The sequence below is a fragment of the Gossypium hirsutum genome, chromosome A10, assembly GCF_007990345.1.
Source record: "Gossypium hirsutum isolate 1008001.06 chromosome A10, Gossypium_hirsutum_v2.1, whole genome shotgun sequence".
NCBI lineage: Eukaryota > Viridiplantae > Streptophyta > Magnoliopsida > Malvales > Malvaceae > Gossypium > Gossypium hirsutum.
In genome coordinates, this window is record NC_053433.1 from 30,638,396 (window position 1) to 30,651,941 (window position 13,546).

The 13,546-nt window shown below is 32.6% G+C and overlaps 1 long non-coding RNA gene across 2 annotated transcripts; it reads left to right on the top strand.

The window, feature by feature from the left end:
- Positions 1 to 302: 302 nt before the first annotated feature.
- On the top strand, positions 303 to 5,761 carry LOC107897882 (uncharacterized). Of its 2 annotated transcripts, XR_001684304.2 has the most exons (5): positions 303 to 554; positions 1,557 to 1,619; positions 1,719 to 1,840; positions 4,371 to 4,455; positions 5,410 to 5,761. It is a non-coding gene; the product is annotated as an uncharacterized lncRNA (long non-coding RNA). The 2 variants fall into 2 exon arrangements; XR_001684305.2 differs by lacking the exon at positions 4,371 to 4,455 and having other exon boundaries at positions 309 to 554.
- The last annotated feature ends 7,785 nt before the right edge of the window (positions 5,762 to 13,546 follow it).

Consider the following 13,546-nt stretch of genomic DNA (forward strand, 5'->3'; position numbering starts at 1 on the left):
TTGTTATTTGTGTAGAGAATATTTTTCTCAAGTATTATTGATATTTTAATAATAATTAATATCTTTTTTGTATTTAAAATTATTTAATGTGTAATTACAATTTATACTATCGAATATAAGATTAAAAATTACATTGTAATTACATTCTATTAGTCAAACACGTTTAAAAGATTAAAATTTTTTATAATAAAAAAATATAATTACTATGTAATAATTAAACTTTTATCTTTATTTTTTTGAATAACCTCAAACTAGATTTTATTAGAACCAAAGAAAAACCAACAGAAACAAATAATAGGCTAGAAACCCATCAACCCCAACCCAGAAGCAAAACACAGAACAAAAAGGGAAAGTTCAAAACTAAAAACAACAAACTAACCCAGTCCGAAATGAACTGGCCCCCATTCATGCTTTCAAATAATCTCAAAAACATTGTTGTCGGTTACAGTTCCCCGAGGCAAAAACCCTAAAGCTATCATCACTCAATATCCCATTCTCTTTGTCTTTTAGATCCCAGCGACTCCAAAGCATATCTGGGCAATGAATCCTTCCAGGTAAACCTCCTCTCGTCTTTTTAAGCTCTCTGATGCAATTTTATGTGCTATTTTATTTGTTAGTCTTTGGATGTATTTAAACTGGATGCTTTGAAAACCACTTTTCTTGTACTGAATATCTATGATATACGCACCTATTTTCAATTTTTCAATGGTTGTGGACAAACATTTCTTTATGATTGTCGATGTATCGCCTTCAATCTCTATCTTCTCTACTCCCATGGCTAACCCTAACCTCATTGCTTAAGCACATGCACAAGCCTCCGCTACGAACGGAGATGCAACCTCCATGTTCAAAGTAGATTTTAAGACCAAAACCTCACCTCTATTGTTTCGATCCACCATCCCCGAAACCGATCTATACTGCCTGCAATCATAGGCCACTTCAAGGTTGATTCTAACAGACTAGGTTTCTTGTGGACTCCAATCGGGCACAATCCACTGCCTGGTAAGGGTTCTTTCCCCCCCTTCGTCCATTTCCTTAATGAATCCGTGAGTCATTTCAGCGATCCCCCTCCTAGTACTAAGCTTCCCTTCATGCAATTTCTTATGTCGCTCTATCCAAATTACCCATCAGGTACAACAGAATAGTCAACATAGAGAAGTAGAGCTCCTGTTAAAGACCTAAGTGAGCCATTCCCAATTTTCTAAATTTGGCATAGATACAATCCATGTGAGGTTTAATATAGTCCAGGCTTCCAATGACAGAGAGAAAACTTGGAACACATGCATAATATTCTCCACTCCCCGTTCGTACCTTGAACACACTGTAACTCCCCCCAGTCTTTGAAACTGTAAATTATTAAGGGTAGGCAGGAAATTTCATGAGATTATTGTAATTTTTTGCTTAGCACTTAAGTTAAGGTTCCACAATTGTTGGTAAAAATTTTTAATACCTTGCTGTAAATCCATAGCTTTAGGATCAAAATTTCATTCTAGCAATATTTTGTAACCGCTTCTCACCGAGAATCCACCAGAATATTCACTTTTCTACACCAATAGGTCCTGTACACCACCGTGGCTAACGAAATCTGGAGGATTCTACCCACATCAGCTTTAGTAAAGGTACAATTGATAACATCTTCTTTCCAAGTTCAAGATAAGTTATCTATTAAATCTGATACTCTTGTAATACCACTATTAATACTGCCATTGATTTTGTAGTTCGCAGTTCCTAAAACCCGCGCATCATCTGTCACTGAGATTTTCTCCCTTTTACCCACTCTCTAGCACAACCCTTTCTGCAAGTCCTTTCGTTGCCGATATACTCTGCCAGGTATAAGAAGGTATGCTTCCTAATATTGAATCTAAGAAGTCACACTGTGGGTGATATTTTTCTTTTAAAACATGAGTTAATAATGAATCTGAGTTTTGAATTAGGCGCCAACCTTGTTTGGATAACAAAGTAAGCTTAAATTTGGTTAAACTACGGAAACCTAATCCTCCATTTTCCTCAAGGTCGCACAATCTATTCTAATCACACCAATGGATGCCCTTTCGTCCATGTTCCTTCTGCCACCAAAATCGTGGCATTATACTCTCTAATTCCCCATAAAACAACTTTGGTAATAAAAAACACATCATAGAATACATTGGGTATGACTGCTTTTATAAACACTTCCTTTCTCTATTGAGACAAGAACCTCATGCTCCAATTATCATTTTTCTTCCTGAACTGATCATTTAGACCCTGAAACACCATTTTCTTCCTCATTCTAACTAAATTTGGAAGCCCTAAATACCTCTCAATATCATTCGAATGCTTAACCCCCAAGGTTCTCGAAACCACCACTCTATCTCTCTCTGAAGTGTTTGAACTAAAGAAAATAGTAGACTTTTCATAGTTAATACATTGACCAGAACATACCTCATATTCGCTTAGAACCCGCTTCATTGTTTGGGCCCCTTTATCAATAGCTTCACAAAATAATACGCAGTTATCTGCAAAAAGAAGATGCGTGATCTGCGGTCCCCTTCTATTGACCTTGGCCCCTTTCATTAAACCTTTATTTAGAGCCAATTTCATCAATGTTGATAAGCCTTCACTACATATTAGAAAAAGGAACACACTCAAAGGGTCTCCTTGCGGAAACCCTCTACTCGGTATAAAGACCTCACCAACCATGTCGCTAACAAATACCGAGTATAAAACCGATGTAATACATGTCATGATTAGATTCACCCAATCATTATCAAAGCCCATCCTTTCCATCATAATTCTAAGAAAACCCCATTTGACCCTGTCATAAGGTTTTCTCATATCAAGCTTTAGCGCCATAAAACCCTTTTTCCTTGCTCTCTTCTGTCGAAAAGAATGAAGAATTTCATAAGCCAACAACACATTATCATATATCAACCTTTCAGGTACAAAGACCCTTTTACTGGGAAATGTGCCCATATTTTAATAAACATATAACTGTTTTCTATTTATTTGAACGATGAATAAAAAAATAAAGTTAATTTCACATTACACTATTATGTCTTTTTGTATTTTTTATCTTTAATATTTTGCATGCATAGCGAAATTGTGACAAGCAAATATTAGCTCATTGATTGTTTAAAGTTCAAACTGAAGATAAGTGGCATTGTAAAGGACATTTATATTGCGAGCAAGACAACTTACTTTAGTAGATAATCTAAATGAATCCATAATCCCGTAAAAAAATTAAAGTGAGTATTTGATTCAAATACTGAGTAGGATTATTATGTCGTCTACAATTCCAATTGGGTAGATAACTAATCTTGGCTATCAGAACAGTTGACTTCATGAGTAGAGACATACATGTATTCATTGGTAGAATGATACATTGAACTGGACCCAATATGAATTAATTCTGAATCCGTTTGTGAATTAATTCACTTGTGACGTTCATAGTGTAACAACCCGATTTAGATCTTAATCAGAATGGTGGTTTCGGGACCATGAATTCGAGTCAGAAAAATATTTAAAAATGATTTTATGTGTTTATTTTGTGTGAATTTATATATGTGAAATTTTTGTAATTTAATTTTATCGTTTAGGTATCCGATTAAATAAAATGACTTAATCGCGTAAGATGAAAATTTGGTGGTTAGTAGAATAAAGTACCGAATTGCTATTGGCTTTTAAAGTTGAAGTTTGTAGATAGACCATTTGATTAGGTAATGGCCGATTGTACCCATGAATTATGTGTTTAAGTTATTTAATTATAAAGGTTATATTAGTAATTAATTAAAATGTTAATATATATCATAATAAAACATAAGTAAAATACATGTTATATTTTTTTTCACCACCGAAATAACAAATAGGAAAGAAAAAAAGAAAAGAACTAGGTTCGGCCATCCTCTCAAGCTCAATCAAGATTCAATTTTTTGTTCAGTTTTTGATAATTTTTACGTTTTTGAGATCGTTACTTCGAGTACTACAAAACTTATGCTTAAATTTTTTATTTTGGTGAATATTTTGAGTTATGCCATTATTGAGAGCTTGTGATTTTTGTTGTCTTATGATGAACTATGAAAGATATGTTTTAGACTAACATGTTTTGTATTGGAGTTTTTGATGATTTTGAGTAATTAGGACTAAATTGCTAAAATAATAGTTTGAGTGACTAAAATATAAAATAAATGAAATATATGGATTCGTATGAGAGGGTAAAATTCGGCCCAACATCGATATCTTGAAATTTTGTATATTGTGTGTTTTGTGCAATATGGACTAAATTGTAAAAATTATAAATGTCAGGGGTAAAATTGTAATTTGCTCATTTATGTGTTTTTGGATTTAAATTGAATGAAAATATGTTTGAATGAGCTTAATTTGAATATTTTTAGATCAAGAACTAAAGAAATCAAATTTAGATCGGGGAAAAATGAAAGTGGTCGACTAGTTGCCCTGTTCCATTTTACATCGTCCGAGGTAAGTTTATAAGCAAATAGACGTGTTTAGTGGTAGTTAAATGTTAATATTACATGCTGGTATGAAATGTGTGAATATATATAAGCTATGGCCGAATATGACTAAGCTTGGCTAATATATCTTCGGATGGGTTTCGACCAAGTTACGACGTCCGAAATCCTAGTATGAACCTTAGGAATAGTTAGGATACATATGTCATGATGTAAGATTTCGATATATGTGTACGAGTAAAAGTATGGCATCGATATGTGATTCCGATATATGTTTACGAGTAAGACCCTGTCTGGGACAGTGACATCGATATGTGACTACATGTAAGACCACGTCTGGGACGTTGGCATTGTACGACTTATGTGTTTATTTGAGTGTCCTACCCAATTTCGAATGGTTCATCAGGCTACGATAAGGTGTGAATGTACATGTTGAATAAGCTAAATGACCAGGTATGAAATAGGTTAATATCACTTGTGATAAGGTAAGTAAGTACTTAATGTTTGATACAAATGATTTATGAGGTAAATGTAGAATGTGTATGTTCGATCTTGATAGATATATTGTGATTGCCTTCGAAATGATATGTGATATGTGTATAGATGTAACCATGTGTATTCGGCCATTTAGGTAATGTGTACATGATGATATATTATGATGTTTGAGTTGTGTTTATGAGTATAAGTATATTTGATTATCTAATGATATATTGGCCTTATATTGGCCTTGTAAGTGAAATATGAATTACTTATATTGGTTATTTGTGCATTTAGCTAAGGTAGGAATTTTGTATAAAGACAAAAATATCATTTATGAAATTGGCAGGTTGAGACTAAGCATAATTATGCTAGTATAATTCGGTTTAGTTTAAAATGAGTTGGATATATTACTAGATTGTTTACTTGCTTATGGCTTACTAAGTTATAATAGCTTATTGTGTGTGTATTTGTTTCTGTTTTATAGATTTTAGATTCAAGTTTCAAGCTCGGGGATCGTCAGCAAAGTCTATCACACTATTGACCGCTTTTGGTATTTATAAAGTTGCATTTTGGAACTATGGCATGTGTAGGCTGCAATATATTTTTGGAAATGTTGAATTTGGTTATGTAATTAAAGCCATGCTAATATAGCTTGCTATTTTTGTTTGGATTTAGTTTTATGGGTGCTTAGTTATAAGGTTTAGTAAGTTTGGTTTAGAAATTTGGTTATGCTTGATAATGGTTTAAATTCGTTTAGTTAAAGTGAGTAGTACTATGAATGGATGATGTTTGTGGTAAGTATTTCATGAATTGAAAATGGCTTTAATCTTAGGTTCGAATTCGGTTTTAGTTGAGTCATGGTCTAAGTGTATTTGATTATTATGCCGTATATCATGGTTGATCATTTTTATGTTATTTTGGAAATGTATCTAAGTGTATAAAGCTTGTGAAGTACTTGTGAAGTACTTTGTGTTCAGCTATATGTTTCCATTGGGTGTTAATTAAGCTAAGGTAGGTTATGTGACATTAGGTAAAAAAAAAATCAAGACATATGCATGGTTTAAATTGAGTGGTCATTGATGGACTATATTAATGATGTGAATGACACTTGAATTGCAGTTGTAGTAAGTAAGACACATTGGGATTTAGATTTATATAAGCATTTGGGTTAATGATAAAGGACATATTTAGATTTATATAAGCATTTGGGTTAATGATAAAGGACATATGTGTACTTGGTAGACGGTCATGTCATGTTAGTTGAGTTTTAAAATGTTTTACATGTATATGTGCTTATAATATGTTTGATATGTATATGTGCATGGCAATATAAATTCGTTAGATATTTATAAGTTATTAAATATGTATAAATGAATTGAATTAGCCAAGTAGACATAGAATTGAAATGAGTTATTTATAACCGAATGCTTGTTATTAAATTGTGTTAAAATGCAAACATATGGATCTCACATAGATTAAGGTAGTATTAAGGTAGTAATGCCGCATATATGAATGAAAGGGTTAGTAATGAAACTTAGTTAAATTGATATATATCTTGTGTATATGTATGACTTAATTAAGAATAGAAATAAAGGTTTAATATTCAATAATAACTTTATTGATATGTTATATATATTCTGTATATGGATTAAATGATTTTAAATATATATATTGGATTATGTTTTATTTAAGCTTTGAGGTGAATGATAAAACTTATGATTATATATTGGATTAAGTCATAAGCATTGATGTGATGTAAATCTTGAATTGTATTGAACGAATGTTTCGCATTTGTAATACGATTGTTAAATATAGATGATTGTGACTTGAATTAATATGAAAATATTCAGAACTTTGCTTTCGTTTAGTAATGCCACGTAACTCTATTCTGGTGACAGATACGGGCTAAGAGTTTAGGGTTTAGGGTTTAGGGTTTAGGGGTGTGATTTACCTAAATCCTGAGTTAGTTACTGACCATAGCCAGTATGTTGGGTTCATGACTTGTATATAGCATGGTTTTACTAGCAATAGTGAAATTCATGGCTCAATTAAAGAGTTAATGATATCCTCTCATTGGCATTATGTGAATTAATAAATATGAAATGTGGCCAATGGTTGTTAGTTCTCGAACGAGCAATTTATCACAATTATTTGTTGATAGTGATTATATTAATCATTAAGAAGACACAATAGTGACAATAATATAAAAATAAGATTGTATTGAGTAAATGAATTTAACTCAAAGGAATCAAGGATATCATATGAGGATAGTACACACATAACAAGGTCATTGGACAAAGTAGTTGGATGAATTGCCTTTGTATTTCAATCATGGTATTTCTTGTGGATTGACTCCATGATTAAATAATAGTGAATTACCTGAACGATGCTTCTGGACATAATTGCAATCACTAGAGCCTAATTTTTTTGTTCAATTGGTTTTTCCTCTAACTCAACAAAAACTCGATCAGACTGCATTTGAATAAAAAAAATTCTACAACTTTGAGAATAATTTAATTGAGTCGATTTATTCAATGGTCGTAAGAACTGTTCAACTAGAGAATTTGATTAAAGAATTTTCTTGAAAAATTAATTTGGAAAATCAAAGTGATTTATGGAAAACTTAATTTTGATCAAGTAAAATTAAATTAATCAAATTAATTAAAATTAATATAATACTTTTTGAAGTTAATTTTCAAGTAATATAATTGGCCCAATTGGTAATTAAACTTGAAAATTGAACCTGGGATCGTAAATTGGGACTGGGAGTCCAAAATCGAGACCAATTCCCAAAAACTGGTCGAACTGAGCTTGGAATGTGAAACTAGGTCGACGGTCCAACCGGTGGCTGGACAAGACCGGTTTGGTTATCATTGACCCAGACTGAACTGGCTCGGGGTGCTGTAAGAATGTCGTGCCTGCATCACCAGACACGGCGGTGCCCGACGGTGGTTGAGCAGTGGAAGAGTTACACTCTTACTTGGACTTTGCCAGAGAATTTGATTTTAGATTAATTATTCCAAAAATAATATTATTTTAATATTAAATTTAATTTAATATTTATCTTAATAGTATTTTATTAATTTAATATTAAAGTGACCATCTTAATATTAAATTTAATTTAATGTTTATCTTGATAAATATTATATTAATTTAATATTAAAGTGATTAAGTTTAATCATAGTTAAACTCTCTAAACTCTCCCTATATAAAGAGAGCCTTGGGTTATTATTGACACACACTTGAATTCAAGAGAAAGTTGTAAAGAAAAAATTCTCTGAAGAGAGTATTCCAGAAAGTTTTTAGAAATATTTTTCTAATTTATAACTTAACCCAAAAGTTTATAGAAATTACGAAAGTAACCCACTGGTAATTTTTGTGAAAAGTTTTCTAACTCGAAACTAGCCCACACTCGGCAAATGTGAGCTTGAGAATAACGAAGAAAACTACTCGATCGAAGCACTTATCCTAGACGAATCGAAAAGGTTAATTTTGATTAAGTATTTATTACTTTAGATATCACAACCAATATATTGTTTTGGAGAAATTTTTAAGAATTTGGTTTTTCCCTAAATTTATTTTTCCGCTACATTTTCCAAACTCGTTTTTTCAATAATTGGGATCAAAGCCAAGTTGTGTTCTATTTATAAGTATAAACAAATAATCAAAATAAATTTCTCTTCTTTTTGAATGATTTGATTACATGGAAAATGTCATTTTTTATATCTTATGCATGTTTTGAGTTATATATGGGAATTGATGTGATATTATCATTTCTTACATAATTGTTTTTTGCCGAGGTTGTGGTTATTAAGAAATAGACTGTGGACTATCATCTCCACGTAAGGCTATTTTCTTTAAATTCATAAAATTCTTGTGAGTTGGAAACGAACATAGGACTTAAATGTAATTTTTTCAAAGGGACTCCATGGCAAGTAAAAGATAAAATGGCAGTTGAAGACCTAAGGAATGCCTTATGGTGAAAAATTATGTAATTTTATTTTTCCTATTTATTTTCTAGAAATAGAACCATGGAAACCTTGGCTGACAATTTTATTTTAATTACCTATCTCATTATATATCTGTTTTATAATTGTTTATAATATTATGTAATGTTATAATTGTGATATATATATAAGATAATCCACAGTTGATTGATTAAAAATAAGAAATGTGGTAATGAGAAAATACATGTGTTGTATTGTTCTATTCACTTCTTTAAGTTATTCAATAACTGTAAGAAGTGTGGCAATGAGAAGATGCTGTCTAGGATTGACTTTGGTTAGGAAATGCTTGGTTTTTAGGCGGTCAAATTTGACCCACCTCCTTTTCCTAGGACCCTACTTGATACACGGTTCACATTCACTTATTCAGTTTTTCCCTTAAAAGAAAAACTATGGAGAATCAAAATGATTTTTTTTAAGATTGGTTGATTCTTGTGAATGAATATTATTGCCATGGCATGCCGTGCATATATTGGAAGCGTGTCATCTAGATTAGGTAAGAATGCCATTAGGATTATTGTATGATCATTATTAAAATTTGGGATAAAGTAACCTTGCATATTTTTAAAATATTGAGTGGGAGAAGGTCATTGAACAAGAACTACGGTCTCCATTAATGGTCTCTAAGTGATAGCATGATAAAGTTTCGAGCTGGTTCCTACTCTAGCTGCAACCCAAGATAGACTTTGTCATGTGAGCTCACTAGATGAGATTTCCTTTTAAGGACAACTAGTCATGTATGACTTTTAGAAAGATTGTCCCAAGATGACTCAAAAATGAAAGCATGTTCATAATAGGTGTTGAGTCAATGATTACACACTCAAGATCATCTCTTATTAAATAGTTTTCCAAGAAATGATATTTAAGCTAAAGATGATGACCAAACATTAAACGGTCATTAGTTCGCGTGGAGTCTTAAGAATATAAGATTCACGAACTGATTGGATATAATACATGTTCTTTCTAGTTAATCATGAGGCCCCAAGGCGACATGGTTGATAGGTGTGAAAATGATCATAGCAACAAAAAAAATATTTTTTCAAGGTTTTAATACAAGACGCATGCGTCATGTTGCATTCTTGATATGTTGTTGAAATGAAAAATATTTGTTTAATACAAAGATAGTAATTAGTGAATCTTTATTTTTTTCAATTCAAATATGTCTCCTACTCTTTTTATTAGTATTCTTACTGAGAACAAATTAAATAGGGATAACTTTCGAGAATAGAAACGAAACTTATTGATAGTTCTCAGCTATGAGAAACACAAATTTTTTTTGAGGACAATAGGGATGAACTAAATGTGAACACACAAATTGAAATAGTGTTCAAATCCTTAACGAAGGAGTATGTTGGTTTTAGGGCCACTTATAACTTGGGGAACAAGGCGCTTACCTTAACTCAGCTCATGAAGGAATTACAATCCTATAAGTTGATGTTGAATGGTGGTAAGCCGGTTCAATAGAAACTTGAGGCAAACTTAACTGAGGGCCTCTCGTTCTCTAAGGGGAAACAAAAAGCTAAGTGAAAGAAGAAACCGACTAAGTCTTCGCTTCCACCTCGTATGGATAGGAAAAAGGCAAAGAAGTGAAAAGATCCTAAAAAGATAAAATGATTCTTCTGCAACAGGAAAGGGCATTTTAGATCAAATTGCAAGGAGTATGTGGATTACCTAGCCAAAAAAGGAAAAGTTACGGAACTCTTTATGGTTGAAGGTTGCTTAGTGGAAGAATCAATTGACAACTGGGTTACTGATTCTGGAGTCACTAATGGTGTATATGTTTCTTTACAGAGGTTCAGTGAAACGAGAAGTCTACATGACAAGAGCATCTCGTTGCGGACCGAAGATGAGAGTTATGTTTTAGCCAAAGCAGTGGGAGAAGTTATTTTACACTTTGATAATTTTGGGAAGATTTTTTCAAAGAATGTGTTTTATGTACCTCATTTTAAGGGGAATTTAATTTTTGTAGCATGTTTATTTAATGACGGTTATACCGTAACATTCAATAAAGGGATTGCAATTAACAGAAATCATTCTTTAATCTATAATGGGTGGATGGAAATCAATCTCTACTTTATCAAACCTAATAACTACTCAATGCTTCAAATTGAAATAGTGAATAAAAAGCTTAAAACTTCTCACTCTAATAAGGGGTACCTATGACACTTAAGATTTGTTCATATTAACTAATAAAGAATCACTAGACTCGTGAAAGATGGCCCCTTAAGTATGCTTAAGGAAGTTAGTCTTCCACAATGTGAATCTTGCTTGGAAGATAAAATGACTAAGAGGTCTTTTAATGCGAAAGGTACAAAGGCCAAACAACTTTTAGAACCTGTGCACACTAAAGCATGTAGTCCTATGAGCATCAATGCTCGAGGAAGTTACGATTATTATGTATCTTTTGTCGACGACTATTCTTGATATGGATATGTGTATCTAATGCATCGCAAAAGTGAAACCTTTGATAAATTTCAAGAGTTTTGTGCAGAAGTGGAAAAATAATTAGGTTTATCCATAAAGAATTTTCAGTCTGACCGTGGTAGGGGAATATTTGTCTGATAAGTTTTAGAATACCTGATAGAGAATGAGATTTTATCTCAATTGACTACTCCGGGCACTACACAACAGAATGGAGTAGTTGAGATGTGACAGCCCTAAATTGACCCTAGTCGGAAAGTGGTTTCGGGACCACTAAACCGAGTCACTAAAGTATTTGAATATGATATTTATTGTCTAAAATATGTGAATATGAATGTGTGAAAGTTTTAAGCTTCGATTTAGTCGATTGCATGTGAATTTAGTTAATAGGACTTATGTGTGACACTTTTGAAATGTGATGGTTAATCTATAAGGAACTATTAATGCATGTTATAAAAATGATGGTTTTGCATGTCAAATTAACCAAAAAATCAAGATGGTGGCCGGCCATGCTATGGGTTAAAGCATATTATAAACATTTTGTGTTAATGTTTTATGTTAGAAATAATAAAATAAAAGGCTAGTAATAAAGTAATGAAAAGGGAGGGGCGATGAAAACAAAGTTGTCTCATCCATGCTCCCCCATTGTCGTGACTTGAGGAAGGAAGAAGAAGAGGATTCTCTTGCTTCATGTTCGGTTGGTTGATGTTTAGGAAGAGGTATGTTTGATGTTATTCCATGAAATTCATGCATATTTTTAGATGTTGGTTTAAATCCTTTTGCTATTTGATGGAGATGATACTCGGCCATGGGTGTTGTCTTCTTGGTTGGTGTTTGATGTTGTGGTGATGAGGCATGAAGATGATTGAGTTTGAGTGCTTAATAAAAAAGATGAGTCTTAACAACTTCATGAAGTATTCGGCCATGGTGCTAAAATGTTGTATTGTGTTTAAACTTAGAATTTTTAGTTATATGGATGTGTTAAGTTGCTTGAAATGTTAGATTAATTTGAACTCATCACCAAGTTCTTTAGGCAACCCATGTTAAAAATTTCGGTATTGAGATGCCTAGAACTTTCGGCCATAGTAGCTATGGAGAAATAAGGTTTTTGTTTCTTGTTAAATTGGATGTATCTTATTGTATGAGTGCTTGAACAAACTATGATTAAATAGATGCATAGATTCAAGGTGGGAAGAATTGGCTATTATGCTTGATACTAATGCCGAATATGAGAATGTTGTACTTGAAAAATGTAGGTGAACATGACAAGTGTATTCGGCTTAGGGCATAAAGGATATGAAAATTTGGTATTTATTTTTGATTGTGTGTGTATGACCATGGATAATTGGCTGCACAAATATTATAAATACATAATGTATGTTAAATTTATTAAGCTACAAAACATTATACATGTTCGGCCAAGGTAAATTATTTGAGTAAAGTATATCTTGATGGTACATTTCGGCTAGTATAAAATGTATATGGATGTCGTATGACTATGTTTAATTTGGGAAGTAAATTGTTTGATTTAGCTCAAAAGCCTAGAGGATCAAAGTTGGATAAGGGAAAGGAAAAAGTGATCGAATAGCCGTCGAAATCGTTCGACAACATCCGAGGTAAGTTTTCGAGTAATGAAACTTAGTTTATGATTTGATTAAGTCATGACATATAAGCATAACAAATAAACGGTGATATAATGATTCTACTTGAATTGTTTATTGAGGTGATTAGTTTATACCTATGACGGGTAGCCGAATGTGTATAGAGATTATGTTATAAAGCAAATCAAATCATGCTCTTTGTATGTGGCAATTGAGCCAAAAATGGTAATGGTTGATAAGTGTCGTGTGTTTGAATTCTAGTTATGAATGAAATATAGATGTGTCATGATTCATTGATATATGTGCTTGATTATTCGGATGATATCCGGGCTAAGTCCTGAAGGCATTTGTGCGAGTTCCTATATCCGGGCTAAGTCCCGAAGGCATTTGTGCTAGTGACTATATCCGGGCTAAGTCCCGAAGGCATTTGTGCTAGTGACTATATCCGGGCTAAGTCCCGAAGGCATTTGTGCTAGTGACTATATCCGGGCTAAGACCCGAAGGCATTTGTGCGAGTTGCTATATCCGGCTAAATCCCGAAGGTACTTGGGTTTGGAAGTGAGCGACCTTGCTGTAATAATTTCAATTAATACGC